We start from the raw sequence: 16,813 nt of genomic DNA on the forward strand, positions 1-16,813 counted from the left end.
TATGGCAAGTGTTTTGTGCCCTCGTTGTGTGTAGAAGAGAATTCACCCCCACGTCACTGCAAGTGTAAACATAGGTATTTGCAACTCTTTCAGGAAATGTATGAGATGTGCCAAAGTCACGCACCCATGGAGAAGCATATGATCTCAGTAGGATTAGCACCTGTTAGATAGAAATGATGGGCCATATTTACCAAATATTTACTCAGCGCAGCATGCCACCTTGCTGCGCTGTGTGATAGGGAAAGGGCAGGAATGTGTAGTACTTACAATAAAGGGCGCATTCCTGTCATTTACCCGCACTGGCGGAAAATGTGTTGCTTAACGCCAACACAGGCACCCTTGCACTGTGGTGCAAAGTGCCTGTGTTGTAAGCAAGATTGTTTTTGTGCAGGAAGGGAAACAGACCCTTTCACCTTTCCGTGTGATGCAGAATGCAGCGCCCATAGAAAGAGGAAGTAACCAGGAGAAATAAAGATTCTTCTCATTTTGCCTCAGCTGGGGAGATGTAACATTTTATACATTCCCAGCTTTACCAATAGTGGTAAATCTGAGAATGCACCAAAATCCATGGGTGGATGAGAGGGGCTGAGTAACGCAACACAGTGATTTGCACTGCACTGCGTTACTCTGATTTGACAAGCCTCAGACGTTGCTTGATAAGTTAAACTTTAGAGTTGCATCACTCTTGCACAAAGGGGCGTGCCGTAAGAGCGACACTACTATCTAAATTGTGTGTGAACCTGCCCTCTCAGAAGTTCATGCTTTCATGTATTAAAGTGAAAACTTGCAATTCCCACAGAAGTGGCAGATGAAAAACTCATGTCAATATACATTGTGCCGGGTGCGCCCAGACGTGGGTCCCAGGCTCACTGTGCCACTGGATTCAAGCTAGCCTGGCTTATATGGGGTGATGCAGCGAAACCAATCCCAGGTGCTTGATCCTGTCCAGGGAAGTCATGGCTTGACAGTTCGGACTGGACAGTCTGGACTGTTCTTATGAGGCACAGTGTCAAGACTGATTTGCATATGGCTGCGTCCAAACTGGGGTAGCATAGTGAGTAAAAGAACGTTGGATTTAACCTAGATCTCTTGACTGAGGGTGAATGTTTGATCTGCTCTACATTACTTCCATCATCTGTTTGCCTTGTTTTCTCACCCTAGGTACGCCGGGTATGCCCAGACGTGGGTCACTGTGTCACTAGATACAACCTAGCCTGGCATATTAGGGTTGATGACCCAAAACCGGTCCCAGGATGCTGGTTTCTGGTCCAGGGAGGAACTGTATTGGCAGTTCCCGCTGGACTGTTCCCATGAGGCCCAGGGTCAAGACTACAAACTGGGGTGGCATGGTGAGCAAAATAACAATGGATTTAACCCAGATCTGGTGGCTGGGTGTGAATTTTTGATTTGCTCTCTATTCCGTCCATCATCTCAGTGTCTTTAAATATACATTACACAGCAGGTTGCAGAAGATGCACAATGGGGAGAGGGCAACTCATTTGAAGGAAGAGTATGCCACAAGCTGCATTATGTGGTTGTGGGGATGCTCATTGGTGGCAGAATGGCAGCCCTTGTGAATGGGGTACATGCCGTCTATTGCATTATTGCTTGTAGTTTTTATTCAAGAGCAATGGAGCAGCTTTCTATATGTGCAGAGGACAGACGCCATCTCGCTACTCCGCAAATTCACAGGCAACGTCGCCCGCTCACCCGCCCGCCAGAGGCGACCACCGACCGCTACCGCCTCACAGAGACCCCTGGCAGCTACGCGATTTCCAGGTGCAGGCGGCGGCGTTCTTTGCTGAAACGTCGGCCGGAACGGCGGGGGTGGCCCGAGAGAGGCGGGAGTCATAGCGAGTTGCCTATGAGCCGTTTCAGCAGCCCCTTGAGGGTTTTAAAACCACGAGAGTAGCAGGAGCGGCCAGACGGAGGCGGGAGCTGGGAACTGGGAGCCGGGAGCCGCACTGAGCTATCCCGTGGGTCATCCTGTGAGTCGGGCTGCCCCCCCTCCGCAAAAAACCTGACAAACTTTCTCGGATTCAGCTGGCCAGCAGAGGAGGAGCCGCCAACTGCGCCTTGGAGAATAGGCGAACAGGTGCGTGCAAGGTGAGAGGCGGACGCTGAAAGCAAGCGCGGCAGCCGTTAGAGGTTGCCGCAAAGTAAGATCCGGGGGTGGACCCAGGAAGGCGGGTTGTCTAGGTCCTCCCAGCCTGCAGCCCCCATGTGCTCCGCTTGTTTGCCCACCGTTGCCTGATTGCCACTCGCCACTTGCAGTTCGCAGTTTGCTGCTATTTGCCGTTATTTGCCATTCTCTGCCACTCTTATCATCAGCGGCAAAACCAAACCAGCAGCAAATTAGACAACAAACCTGATAAACCAGCAATAAACCTACAACGCTATTCGCCATAACTCATTACAAACTTACAACAAAAGTGAACAGAGTTAAAAAGCTGACAGCTAACGGCTAACAGAGACACAAGTGTAACAAAGAAGGTGAACATTGTTTTATCAACGCAGCCTGTATATCGTACCACCTCATTATCAATCAAAGGGTCAATCTGCACTGCCCTCTTCGTAGCAGCATGAGGTCGGGGAGACTATGAGGCGAGAACGCCATAGCATCCACATCACAGGGGAAGACAAAGAAAGTTAAGGGGGGGTCTCCCATGTATGACCACCAACGGGGTGGCAGAAGAGGTGGGGGAGGAAGTCGAAGGGACAGCCATGGGCAGGCGTAAGAGTCCCACAAACCCACAAAGTTAGCCCAGGAAGTTCAAGGCTTTAGTACAACAGCCCCCGCAACTGACTCTGCAGACCTCGCAAAAAATCCACGGGGCACGCAATATCAATCTGACATTCCTGGTTTACTAAGCTCGGATGAAGGAGCAACAGGATCAACAACAAGGACAGCACAACCAGCAGCCCTGCAGGGAATAATGAGGGAAACAATTTGAGAGATGTAACATCACTCCCGGCACATAGTGAACAGGCCCCGCATTTAAAAGCAAGCAAAAGGGCATTGATCACGGACTTCCTCAAAGTTTGTCAAAGACTTTCCACTGGGGGTGGGAGCGGGAAGGTACCCCCACTACAAGACTCCAGCTCTAAACAGCTTACAACATAACGCTTACATGGAGGGCACAAATAAGGAAGCCCAACGGTCCGCATCACCACCATACCGGCCAAGGTGTTACAGCGAACCCTGCAAAGCCCAGACTACAAAGTCAAGAAGGAATTCTGGGTGCAAGGGGTCCGGACCTCTCTGGTCAAACGTTTTAAAGATCCAACAAATAGCTAAAGACCTAGAGCAAGTTAAGGGGGAACCATCCATTCAGCTACCACAAACGACCAACATACTGCCGGCGCTCGCCCTAGTACCCTGGGCCCCAGACGCAGCTCATGACTTGGTTTTTCAAGAGCTGAGATTGCAGAATGTACATCCAATTCAGAATACGTCCACAACTACAACTGAGGAATCCCTTCCACAGTTTCAGGTGTATCCCCCCCGTTGAAAAACCGTGCTCAACGCCACAGGCAAACTCTTACAGTCCAACGTCCAATCATCCTACGCTGGGCTTGGAAAAAAGCACTGCTCTCTTTCCAACGGACAAGTTGCTGAAGACACCGATGCTATCAAAGATAGTCTGATACCGAAGCTACAGCAACTACATTTAACAGCAATTGAGACTGCAAAACTCGAACGAAGCTCATGCAAGTTATCAGCTCAACACAATTAAGGCCCTGGGAAGGAAGAGAGCACTGACAAAAGACCAGGGTGCGACCAAATGCGTGAGCATCTTATCCAACCACACCACTTAGTCTACTCTGCTATATCACTGATCTCCATCACAGACACTCTGAATCGCCAGAGAACAGTCAAACAGTTTCCATTTGGCCGCAATTATTAAAGACAATGGAAACCATAGGAGCCGCATTGTCCTACCACGCGGACAAATTGGACACTCAAATCCACCTGCTCTACCTCCTGGCGTCTCACGTCCAGGGGATTGAAGCAAACCTTCAAGATTTAAATACCATGATTACCAAGGTTCAATTAAATAAGGATCATACATTCTACACTTGCCACTGCTCCAATATAATAGACAAATTGGCCACAGTACCCAGTCTGATGACCCAAATACTGGGGGCTGTTAAGGATTCATCAAAAGACTCCCCCACGGAAACAACCACAACATCAAGTGATCCAACCGGCAATCAGCATTCTACAGAGGACCCCGGTAGGCTGACAAGGCTGACCATTGCTAGCAGGGGCGAAGAGAGCCTGGAATCTCAAGACTGTCCACACTCCCCCCAGCAAAGGAAAACAGGTCGCCAGCAAGCCTAGATGACAACAACCTGGTTAACCGTATAGAGGCAGCCGAGTTAATTCAGGAGCCAATTCCCAACGTTGCGCCAACCGCTACTCACATCAAACAGGCTCTAACGCTTACAAAGAGAGAACGGAAGCGACTAGGGAAAGCCAGAAACGCAAAAGTACACAACCGAAGGGCCCCTCAAACCTCTCCGGAAAAATCCATCAATAATTCCGTGATCAAGGAAGCTAAACAGCACTCCGAGTGCGTCCCACTCCAAACTAAAACAATGTCAGAGCAAGAGACCACGCTGAGGGATTTTTCACCTACCAAGGCACCCTCAATTTCAAGAGGAGCAACAGGTCACACTACGACAAATCAGAACGCATTAAAAGTGTTTAGTAACTTTAAACCTGCGGGACAAAAACCAGATTGTAAGGTACCACTTCAAGAGCCTGGAATCAACATAAACATCAATCAAAGGAAGGAATTGAGCGACAATAATTCATCTAGCCAAGTCCCAGACATCAACAGCCAAGTTGTCTTAGTTAATGCCGCAAAGATCAAGGAAGTCAACTCACGAGACACACAGGGCGGCGAATTTCTTGTTCCAGTCCCCAATGGACAAGACCTCACCAACAGCGTACAGATGGTAAACTCACACACATCAGAGCTAGAGGTTGACCAGGCAGGAACGGCCCCTCCACCTAATGAAGAGAGCAGTTGACCAAAAATCCTAAAGCGGTCCACGTCAAGCAACAAAATCGAGTTTATTCCACAATATTGTTCAAGAGGGTCCTACGATATCCTGAATAGAGGGGCCATTTTAAGACTTCTAGAAGAACTCCCAGGCCTACGTTACTTAAAATCGAGCAACCTTGAATCAATAGAGTTCAAACCAAACCCTCTTCAATTAGGCTCAGACTCGACGATTACAACTTGGACCAATCATACCATCACAGATCAAATCCTGTCTCATAGGGAGGTTTTCGCAGCATGGGACATTGAACTAAAAAAAGTGGAGCCTGCAAGATATCCCAGCCCGCTGCGGAAACAAATCCCAAAAATAAGCCTTTTAAAAAATGCCAAAGGGCCAGCTTTAAGAAGCAGTACCAAAGTGGAAGTGCAGCGACTAAGACAAATTACAATCACTTTCGCTCACCAAGAGGCAGATATGCCCGAAAGGCCCCAACACGCTATTCGGGCACAATCCCACAGGGACACAGCTTGAATTGATAGCAGACCAACGATGGGGGAAAAGCAGGGCTGCATGATCTGCTCATGGAACATCAATGGCTTAAACACAAAGCTGGAGGAAGACGACTTTATTGAGTTCATAACCCAATTTAAATTACTACTGTTTCAAGAAACATAGCAGACCAAAAACTCGCCTTTAGTGGGATGCAAATAATTCTTTGTTCCAGCCCAGAAGGAGGGACGTTCCAGCAGGGCCAAAGGGGGCCTATCCATCTTCACATCAACAGATTTCACCTGGTCACCAATTTGCATCGACTTAGACTCTACTGGAAAGGGGCGACCATTGGGTCCCCCCGAACGTATGGTGGAGTACCACGATCCCCCCGGGAAGCCATCTTGGGCGGGAGGCGAGCCTCGGCTGGTATGCCCGAAGCGGCGTAGCCGGGGCGTGCTTTTTTCCCGCCCTGGAGTGGGTTGTCCTAGACACTGACGCGGCCGGCCACGCCCTCGGAGGCAGGCGGGGGCAGGTTTTACGCCCGCCCTGAAGACGGATAAAAGGAGCAACAAGTCAAGAAAGCATCCTCTTGTTCCTGTGCTCTGAAGCTGCACCTCCCCGCTGCACGTGAGCTCGAGACGGAACGAAGGTAGCGTGGTAATCTTTCTCTTTTGTCTTACAGATATCTGGTGTGAGAATGCCAGGCAAGAAAGTCGGAAAGCGGGTCGGTACCGATCAGATGCTCCGCATGCTCATGAAGGAGATAACCGATTTGAAGAAGCAGATGGCGGCTAAGGACGGGGAGGGAGGACTGAAGCGACCTTTGCCAGGAGTAGTCCCTGGTGGGAGAGGCAAGAGGTCCAGAAGGGGTGCACTTGGGGGGGAAACCCCGGTGCCCGATACCCCACTTGAGGAGCCAACCCCGGTTCCGAAGGAGGGGCATCCGATCCCCGTAGTGGTCACCCCCGTGACCGGGGAAGATATGCCTCCTGAGTTAGCGGCGCAATTGGCAGCGTGGTTGGGAAAAGATAACGAGGGCGGCACGGCTGACGACGCCCGGGCAGTAATGAGACAACTGCGTGAATCTAGAGAGGCTGCGAAGGCAACATCTTCTGTTATCCCGCCAGTTCCGGCGGCGGAAAATGCAACAGGCCCAAGTTCGGCGGCAAATACAGTATCTGGTTCAGGGAAGCGGCCATTGCCGATCGCGGGGGAGGGGTCGGTACCTTCACGAAGGGAGAAGGTGGCTCAGCATGTTCCACTGGAAATTAAGGAAAAGATTTGGGCAAATAAGTATGTGAACATTTTTTCTTTGCTTACCGATCATTACGAGATGGAGCATGTTAAGAGCCAAAAGGAGCTCATGCATCCGAGTGTTTGGCGCGCAAAAATGGCCGCCTTTAAGGTCGACGAAAACATTGGTACTTGGGGCAGAGCATGGGGCATTTTTACCTCCATCATGGGGGAGCGCAGGCCCGAGTTGCTGACGGAGTTGCCTATTTATCAGTCACGGATCATGGAGTATTCCGTAGCATACGGGGGCAATCAGTGGTTCTGTTATGACAATATTTTTAGAAAAGCTAAAGAACACGACCCAATTCTGACTTGGGATTGTTACGACTCCGTTTCATGGCAAAAAATGGAGAGTTCAGGAATGTTGAAAGTACCATTGTCAGGGAGTAACGGGGGTGAATCTTCCCGCCAATACTCTGGGACACCCTTTCGGACGGGTGCAGGTAACGAGTATCACTCAAAGCCGAGTGGCAACGCAGGAAAAAGGGGGATTTGTTGGAATTTTAACAGAGGGAAATGTACGAGGCCCCAGGGGTCATGCAAGTTCAGACATGAATGTGGGGAGTGTGGGCAGCCATCCCATCCTGAGTCCATGTGCAGAGCCAAAACGGGTGATAACGGTGGAAGGGGTAGCGCCAAACAGGTCTGAAATAGTCCGAGGGGCGCCTTTACCTACTCCGATTGATACCATGGCAATGATTCCTTGGCTCAACGAATACCCGGATCATGCTTCCGCTGGGGTGTTGCGAAACGGGTTTTCATATGGTTTCCGCATCCCGGTGGGGGATTTTCAGGGTGTAGCAAACTGTAAGAATCAATTATCGGTCTTGCAGCATACGGCCGTGGTACAGGTAAAGATTGGGAAGGAGGTGACTCGAGGTCGTGTCGCCGGTCCATTTGATTGGCCACCGGTTGCTAACTTTGTTTGTTCCCCTTTAGGGGTGGTCCCCAAGAAGGACCCGGGTGAGTTTCGGCTGATACATAATTTGTCAGCCCCACGTGGTCTTTCCGTGAATGATGCGATAGACCCGGAAGTGTGTTCGTTGCGGTACGCATCTTTCGATGAGGCCGTCGCCATGTTGAATCGCCTGGGGCCCGGGGCGCTGATGGCAAAATCGGACATCGAGTCAGCGTTCCGGTTGCTCCCGGTACACCCAGACGATCAGCGTCTCCTTGGTTTCATGTTTCAGGGTCGCTATTACATGGATAGATGTATGCCAATGGGATGCTCTATATCTTGTGCCTATTTTGAAAAGTTCAGTTGTTTTCTGCAATGGGTCTTCACAAAGAAGACGGGTTTTCAACATGTTATGCATTATCTTGATGACTTTCTGTTCCTAGGGGCAGCCGGGGATCCAGAATGTGGACAGGCTTTAAATAAATTTTGTGTGTTAATGAACCATTTTGGTGTACCATTGGCGCCAGGTAAGACCGTGGGTCCCTCGACTTCCCTCGAGTTTCTGGGGATCGAGCTCGACTCGGTAGAAGGTTGTTTTCGATTACCAAGAGAAAAAGTGTTAAAATTCAGGGCATCCCTTGAAACATGTATTAGTGAGACTAAGGTAAAACTGCATCAATTGCAACAAATGGTGGGCCAGTTGAATTTTGCCCTGAGAGTAATGCCGATGGCCCGCCCCTTTTCCCGCTCGATTGCACAAGCCATGGTCGGCCTGAAGGAGGGTCTTCACCGCACGAGGCTCTCGGCAGAGGTTCGCCAGGACATGCGCATTTGGTTGGCATTTCTGGCGGATTTCAATGGTCGAATTGTCTGGAACAAACCGACGGTGTCCTCTGAGGAGCTGGGGCTGTGGACAGATTCGGCGGGGAGTATAGGTTTTGGTGCCATATTCGGCACACAATGGTCGGCTCAAAAATGGCCGTCATGGTGGCACGAGTGCGGACTGACGAGCAACATTGCTTTTCTCGAACTTTTCCCTATTTTGGTGGCCCTGAAAACTTGGCCCGAGGGGTTCCGGGATCACTCTGTGGTGTTTTGGTCTGACAACATGACCGTGGTTGAGTGTATCAATAGTCAGGCAGCGCGTTGCAAATGGATGCTGAGACTGCTTAAAGAAATTGTGTTATTGTGCATGCAGTTGAATGTACTCTTTAGGGCAAGACATGTCCCGGGGGTACTAAACCAAGCGGCTGATGCGCTTTCTCGTTTCCGTATGCAGGCCTTCTGGGGTTTTCTGCCCGCAGCGGACCCGGTGGCGGCACCCTTTCCCGAAGCTCTCTGGTCTCTCGGTGCCCCGAACTACAAAACCTCGTGGGAGAGAGTTTAGCACCCAGGACAAGGAAGGCATATGAAGGGGCGTTCCGTTCCTATTGGTCCTTTTTGGGTTCTGCTAGGGGGGAGTTTTGGGGCCAGGAAGAGCTTGTCGTAAAATTTTTGCTGTCTTTACATCAGGCAGGCAAATCAGTAGCTACGGCCCAGAGGCATCGGGCCGCCATTTCCTTTATGGCAAAGGCTCATGGGATCCAGGACCCGACAGCGTCTTTCGTGGTACAGAAAGCGCTACGTGGGTGGCAACGCCTTGAGGGTCGCAGAGCAGATGAGAGGCACCCGATAGGTCTGGATAGGTTGGCCCTGTTATTATCCGTACTCCCTGCAACGTGTTCATCCCAGTATGAAACAGTGTTATTCCGAGCCGCTTTTGCGCTAGCATTCCATGGAGCTATGCGGGTAAGCAAATTAGTGGCGAAGAACAAGCAGGATACGATGGGGGGACTGTGCCGAGAGCACATTCAGGTCAAGGGGGAGACGATGACTGTCTCGTTTGTCAGGTCCAAAACCGATCAGGGTGCGATTGGGGACTGCATAATCATACAGAGGATTCCCGGGTCTTCCATGTGCCCTGTTGTTTGCGTAGAGAAATATTAAGCGCAGAGGGTGGCATCATGGGGGGGAACCTTGTTGAGACACGCTGACGCCACCCCACTGACGAGGTTTCAGTCCCAGCGGGTGCTTGCGATGTCGATTTCGGCCGCGGGCTTGAACCCCGGCGAGTTCAGGACCCATTCCTTTCGGATAGGGGCTGCTACTGAGGCTACAGCCAGGGGTCTGAGTGTAGAAGAAGTAAAACGTGTGGGGCGTTGGTCCTCAAACTGTTATAAAAGGTATGTGCGGTTGCACATGTTGTGAAGCTGTAATGATATACTCACGCTTCTTGTTTTGTTTGGTTTTCAGTTGCGCAAGCCTACGAGGCGGGGCGGACTGTGCAGTCGACCCGACACCTGGGGACCAGCGGTCAGACATCACCGGCTGCGAAAAAGGAGGTGTGGGTCGTGGGCCACTCATACGTGAGGCGTGCCGCGGATGTATTCAAAGCAGGTGACATGATTCACGTGGCTGGGGAATACGGGTACAGGGTGTCCTTCTACGGAAAGGGCGGGCTCTGTATTGACCAGTTTCAATCCTTTTTCGAGGGTTTGTTAGGGCGGACAAGGTCACCGCCGTCTATAATCATAGTCCATCTTGGGGGCAACGATTTGGTGGCCACTGGTAGACGACTTCTTCTTGAGGCAATGCTTTCCACAGTAAGTTGGTTGGCAAGAAGAGTTCCAGGGTGCACAATTGCATGGTCCCATATGATCCCACGGAAAGTGTGGCGGGGGCCATTTCGGTTTCTGCTCTGAATCATTCAGTGAGGAAAATAAATAACAAAGTGAGTAGATTGTTTCGTTCAAGTACACTGCATTCTGTTTCGCATGGTTGTATCAAAGGGGACAGTATGTATTTGGGGGATGGGGTTCATTTGTCCCGGATGCGGAATGAGTTACTCATAGGAGACCTCATAGCTTGGTTAAAGAGTTTAAAACATGACCTTTAGGCAGGAGTGGTTGTGGGGGGTCCGGATAGCCGGTCAACTATCCGGCCTGTGGCGGTAAGGTCATGATCGGTGAGCAGTAATTGGAAGATCCCTATGGGGGGGCGTCACCCATTACGGATGGGAGCGCTCGGGGGAGGTGGCCATTGGCCCCTCAACGGGGAGGCGGTCCCGTCTAAGGATAGGCCGCCGGAAGGAAAGGAAAGGTGGTCAAGGCCCCTTCCTGGATAGGAGGGGCTACGGGCCCTCCTGGGGAATTTCCCGGGGCCAGGACATCTGCGACGGCAAATGGGTAAGTTGTGTGGGGTTCGGGAGGGGGTTTACGCTAACTTTTAGACACCTCACACGAGTCCTCGGACGACCGTTAAATGGCGTCGAGTTCATTGGGGCCCCCGTCAAGTTCAAGGGAAATTGGTAGATGCACTTGAGGTACGCCTCTGTGCGGTCGCTCCCCTCACAAGTGAGGGTGGTATTTCTGGTTTAGGGATCTGACACCGGTTACGACCTTGCCGTTGGCCCTTAACGTTAGGATGTACAATTTCAAGTCAAATGTTTTGTAGGATGTTAGTTCGGCTAGGAGAACCTTTGTATTAGAGATCTGTTAAGGTTAGCCAAACATCGTAATGTGGAAATGAAATTGTACATAATATGAAACTGTTATTTTAATGTTTTAATTTTGTTTCATATTTTAATAAATACGGCCGGGAGGGTCACTCCCTCCCGCCTTCCAAAAGTTCAGAACCGTTTCCGGTTTCCCATCCTTGGGGATTGTGTTGAGAGGGGGTGGCGGGTATCTCAGCCATATGGAAAGGGGCGACCATTCGGTCACCCCGAACGTATGGTGGAGTACCACGATCTCCCCGGGAAGCCATCTTGGGCGGGAGGCGAGCCTCGGCTGTTATGCCCGAAGCGGCGTAGCCGGGGCGCGCTTTTTTCCCGCCCTGGAGTGGGTTGTCCTAGACACTGACGCGGCCGGCCACGCCCTCGGAGGCAGGCGGGGGCGGGTTTTACGCCCGCCCTGAAGACGGATAAAAGGAGCAACAAGTCAAGAAAGCATCCTCTTGTTCCTGTGCTCTGAAGCTGCACCTCCCCGCTGCACGTGAGCTCGAGACGGAACGAAGAGCCAATTTTGACCCACCCACCAGCCCCTGAGGACAGCAAGTTGTTTTGAATAAAGTTTGATGTGGTAACTCTATTTCTTGCAGGTTGTGATAATTGTCGTGATAATTTTGAATATGCAATAAAGAATGGTCATTTTCAGTATGTTTTGCAATTAAAGTATTTTTTGCACTAGTGTTGATCAGTAATCATGCTTGTAATAAATTATGATGGTTTGTAATTTAGTAATTTAGGTAGAATTGTCGTATTTATTTTTGTCGGGCGGTAAGGTCATGATCGGTGAGCAGTAATTGGAAGATCCCTATGGGGGGGCGTCACCCATTACGGATGGGAGCGCTCGGGGGAGGTGGCCATTGGCCCCTCAACGGGGAGGCGGTCCCGTCTAAGGAAAGGCTGCCGGAAGGAAAGGAAAGGTGGTCAAGGCCCCTTCCTGGATAGGAGGGGCTACGGGCCCTCCTGGGGAATTTCCCGGGGCCAGGACATCTGCGACGGCAGATGGGTAAGTTGTGTGGGGTTCGGGAGGGGGTTTACACTACCTTTTAGACACCTCACACGAGTCCTCGGACGACCGTTAAATGGCGTCGAGTTCATTGGGGCCCCCGTCAAGTTCAAGGGAAATTGGTAGATGCACTTGAGGTACGCCTCTGTGCAGTCGCTCCCCTCACAAGTGAGGGTGGTATTTCTGGTTTAGGGATCTGACACCGGTTACGACCTTGCCGTTGGCCCTTAACGTTAGGATGTACAATTTCAAGTCAAATGTTTTGTAGGATGTTAGTTCGGCTAGGAGAACCTTTGTATTAGAGATCTGTTAAGGTTAGCCAAACATCGTAATGTGGAAATGAAATTGTACATAATATGAAACTGTTATTTTAATGTTTTGATTTTGTTTCATATTTTAATAAATACGGCCAGGAGGGTCACTCCTTCCCGCCTTCCAAAAGTTCAGAACCGTTTCCGGTTTCCCATCCTTGGGGATTGTGTTGAGAGGGGGTGGCGGGTATCTCAGCCATAATGGATGCAATGCATCAAAGTGGAAGTTTCCCCTAACCTGGGCCTCCTGATTGTGAATCTCCACATGCACCCCAGCGGAAAACACAAAGGGAAAAGGATAAAACAACTACTCACCACAATCAAGACACTGAAATCAACCTACCCAAGTGAAAACATGATTAAAACGGGAGATTTTAATCTGAACCTAACTTGTGGACAGGAGGGAACCCTCCCCGCTCACATCAAGCCAAGGCAGGGCAATCAATGCAGGCAAAGTGCATTGGGAAGGAAATGTGCCTCTGAATTGGAAGATCTTCATCTGTACACCCTAAATGGGAGAGGCCATCTGGACAGACCAGCCACCCTAACGAGGGTCTCTAAGAACTCAGGCTCTACCTTAGATTACACCCTGGCTGACCCCGACCTATTCCACTGCATTAGCGATTTCCGGATTCAGGAACGCGTAGAAAGCGATCCACAGACCCTCATCCTGAACATTCAACCTACAAAGTCAGAGAAGGCTGTGCCTTTGTCCTTGAATACACAAATCTTTAACCTAAAACGGCTAAACTGGAACAAAGGAAATCTCTCTATCTTAATGGCATCATGCCACGAATTGCTCCAACTATCTGAAACATCGAGAGACATAGTCAAAACCTGGGAAAACTTCGTAATGGAGATCAATAAGAAACACCAATCCAACAACAGAAGACGCAAACCCATAAGAAAAAGAGGTGGGGAATGGTACACACCGAAACTGCGCCAACTAAAAAGGCAAATAAACGCATTCCTCAGGGCCGAACGCAAAAAAGATCCCCAGCTCTCACAACTAAGCATGGGCGGAAAATCCGTTTCGCTCGCGGATTTTGCGGATTTTCGGGAAATTCGCAATCCGCGAGATTCGCGAATCTCCCGCAAAATCCGCAAATCCGCGAGCAGCGGATTTTGCTCGCACTGCTCGCACTGTTCGCGTGAGTTCGCGGCTTCCCAGTACAACTTCGCGCCCCGCGAATAAGTGCTAAATTGCAGAAATACGATCTTAGCAAAACTGAAACTACTTACCAGGTTCAAGAGTTCAGGCTCATCATTAGTAGCCATTTCCTGTAGTGCTTCCTGAGGGGCCCCTCCAGAGTTCAGTTGCCAGTTGCAACTATTATGTGGCCCTGCTCTGAACCTCAGAATAGTTACACATATGCCACAAAGGTCCTGAATTACAGCTAAGGGAGACAAGCAGGAGCCAGGCTGGAAGTTAAAATCCATTAATCAGCCCCTAATTCATTATTGTCAGTTGGAGCAGGGCAGGTGTTGTAACTAATTTTGCAACAATGAAAGCACTTAGCAAGTGCAAAAGATCACTAATCAGGGCGCACTAAGGAAGCAGGTGCCAGCTAAAAAAATATTCTGTGACACATTAATCAGCCCCAAATTAATTCAGGTCACTTGAGGCAGGGAAGGTGTGCTTTGCTTTGCCGAAAATAATGTACACTGGACAACCAGAGGGTGTGGTGATGAAACAGAGGGTGGCATGGGTGGGCCAGAGGGTGGCATGAGTAGTCAGAGAGTGGCAGTGGTGACAGAGAGTGGCAGTGATGAAGAAGAGTGTCCCAAACAGGCTGGACACGTAGAAACAACAAGTTCGCAAAACTTGCGACCCGACAGGTAAGTTCGCAAATTGCGAAATTGTAAAAACCCTCGCGAACTGGCAGAAACACGGGCGAACACAAAAAAATCCGCAAATTCGCGGGAATTCGCGGATTTTGCGGATTGCGAGTTTGCAAATCCGCAAAATTCGCGAACGCGAGATTCGCAAAATTCGCCCATGCTTACTCACAACCCACGCTGAATACAATCGAATCTCTAAAAAAATAACTAAAAAGAGAGATTAATCTGGCCAAGCGAATGCACAGGGAAAAACTAGCGTGCTCCATACTCCATGCAAGCAAATTGCAGAATTCAAAAGATTTTTGGGCAAAAATAAACTTTATGCTAAATGGCAAACATCGCCAGTTTAACTCGGATATGACGGACCAGCTCTGGAGTAGTTACATCGACTTATTATACAATTCCTCGTAATATTCACTTACGGACAATAACGCCGAGCATCTTGTGGAGCTTTCCCGGTCCAGCCCGAGTAAAATGCCAGTCCCAAAAATCATTGGGAATTTACCGACACCAAAGACTACAGGAGACATGGAATTGTTCTCACTAAAGCAGGTCTCAAATACCATAAAATCATTGAGAGCAGACGGAGCGCCCGGTCCAAACGGGCTTCCCAACGCCTTATTTAGTAAAGACCCATCGTTTTGGGCCAGTCAACTAACACCTTTATTTGGTCAGAGTCTAAAGACCGGGAACATTCCCGAATCATGGAGAGGCAGCATTCTGCATCCAATCTATAAATCCGGGTCCCGCTCAGACCCTAACAACTATAGGCTTATAGCCTTAATAGACGTGTAGGCTAAGATCTACGCTTCCAACTTGTTGGTAGAACTGGAATCCTGGGTGAACATTACAGGGATAATTCCCCGGACAGAAACAGGCTTTCGGCCGGGACTGGGCACCTTGACCAATCTATCTGCGCTAACCCTCCTTGTTAACAAAGCTATCTACAATTCCACCCCGCTGTACACTTGTTTCCTGGACCTAAAAGCGGCCTTTGACAAAGTGCCCAGATCCAATCTTTGGGCCAAAATGAAAGCCTGGGGCATGCCGCCATAGTTGCTGGGAGCAATTATTGAGCTCTATACAGATACTTGGGTCCAAGTGAAAAAAGGAGATGGTCGACGCCTGACAAGGAAATTCCATACAACCAACGGTTTAAAGCAAGGCTGCGTTCTGGCCCCCAGCCTCTTTAACATTTATACCACGGACCTAGAAAATGACCTAAGCACCATCCAGGGAGACCCACCAAAATTGGCCCACTCACCTATAACAAGTCTCCAATACGCAGACGACAATGTGCTCCTCTCAAAAAAAAACATTGGTCTACAACGCTTGATCTCCAAACTGTTGCAGTACCTCTCGAACGCACAACTGACTATAAACCTAAAGAAAACTAACATCATGTGCTTCTGTGGCTCCAGAAAAAAAAAAAAAACTTTTGTCTGGAAGATAAATTCTACCCCTCTAATCCAGGTAAACCATTATAAATCCCTGGGAATCTTATTGGACCACCAATTAAAGTTTAAGCCGCACCTAGAACAGGGGGAATCCAAAGCTAAGCAGCTTCAATTTGCTTTCAAAACTGTTCAAAAGCAATTAAACTGACATTCCACCGGCCACATTCTTAACATCGCAGACGCCAAATTTCTGCCATCACTGAGATACGGCTCTGAACTACTGGCAATCCGGGACGCCACAGCGTTAAATCTCGCCTAATCCAGGCTCTTCAATACTGTTTTCTCAATCCCGAGACATATATCGCAAGCCCAAATTCGTTTGGAGTTCGGTCTTAAACCAGCACCGAGCAAGACAAGGAGCACTCGCCAAATATTATTGGCGTATGAGGGACGCAGAAGAGGAATCCCTGGCCCACCTTTGCTGGTTAGAAGTCGAAAAACAGGCTTGGCGTCTGCCCATGACTTATTCCGCCTTCAAACTGATAATCAAGAAAGCAGTCAAACAAACATCACTACTCATGAATAAAGCAGCAGTGGCTGGCAAAAGCCACGCCTGGATCGTTTTGCCGTCATATACCTACCTAAAACCTCAGGATTATTTGAAAGAATGCTTCAGGGACCACTACAAAAGGAAATTAAGCCTTCTAAGGCTGGGTTGCTTCTCATCCAAAGACCTCACTCCCAAATGGCTACGGTTGTGGGCAACTCCCGACTGCCGCCTCTGTGGCAACGGCGCAGAGCCTTTACTGCACCTTATATGCATATGCCCGGCACTTCAAAATCTAATAAAAGCGCTTCTTTGATCTCTTCTAAGAGAAGCCCAGGTGAGAACTTGCAGGGCGGCGGTGATAAGATGCCTAAGTGGATCTTGGATAGAACTCTCATGTAAAACCATACCATTTTTGAATCTCGCCGCCATAGACCTGGAAAAAAGGGCAGCATCCAAAGAGATCTATG

The 16,813-nt window shown here is 49.6% G+C and overlaps 1 protein-coding gene across 1 annotated transcript in view; it reads left to right on the forward strand.

Annotated features, from left to right (window-relative positions):
- Window positions 1–16,813, forward strand: part of LOC147727785 (uncharacterized) — a 1,253,841-nt gene that overhangs the window by 1,030,415 nt on the left and 206,613 nt on the right. The window lies entirely within an intron of this gene.

Source organism: Lissotriton vulgaris, chromosome 3_1 (assembly GCF_964263255.1).
Source record: "Lissotriton vulgaris chromosome 3_1, aLisVul1.2, whole genome shotgun sequence".
Taxonomy (NCBI): Eukaryota; Metazoa; Chordata; class Amphibia; order Caudata; family Salamandridae; genus Lissotriton; species Lissotriton vulgaris.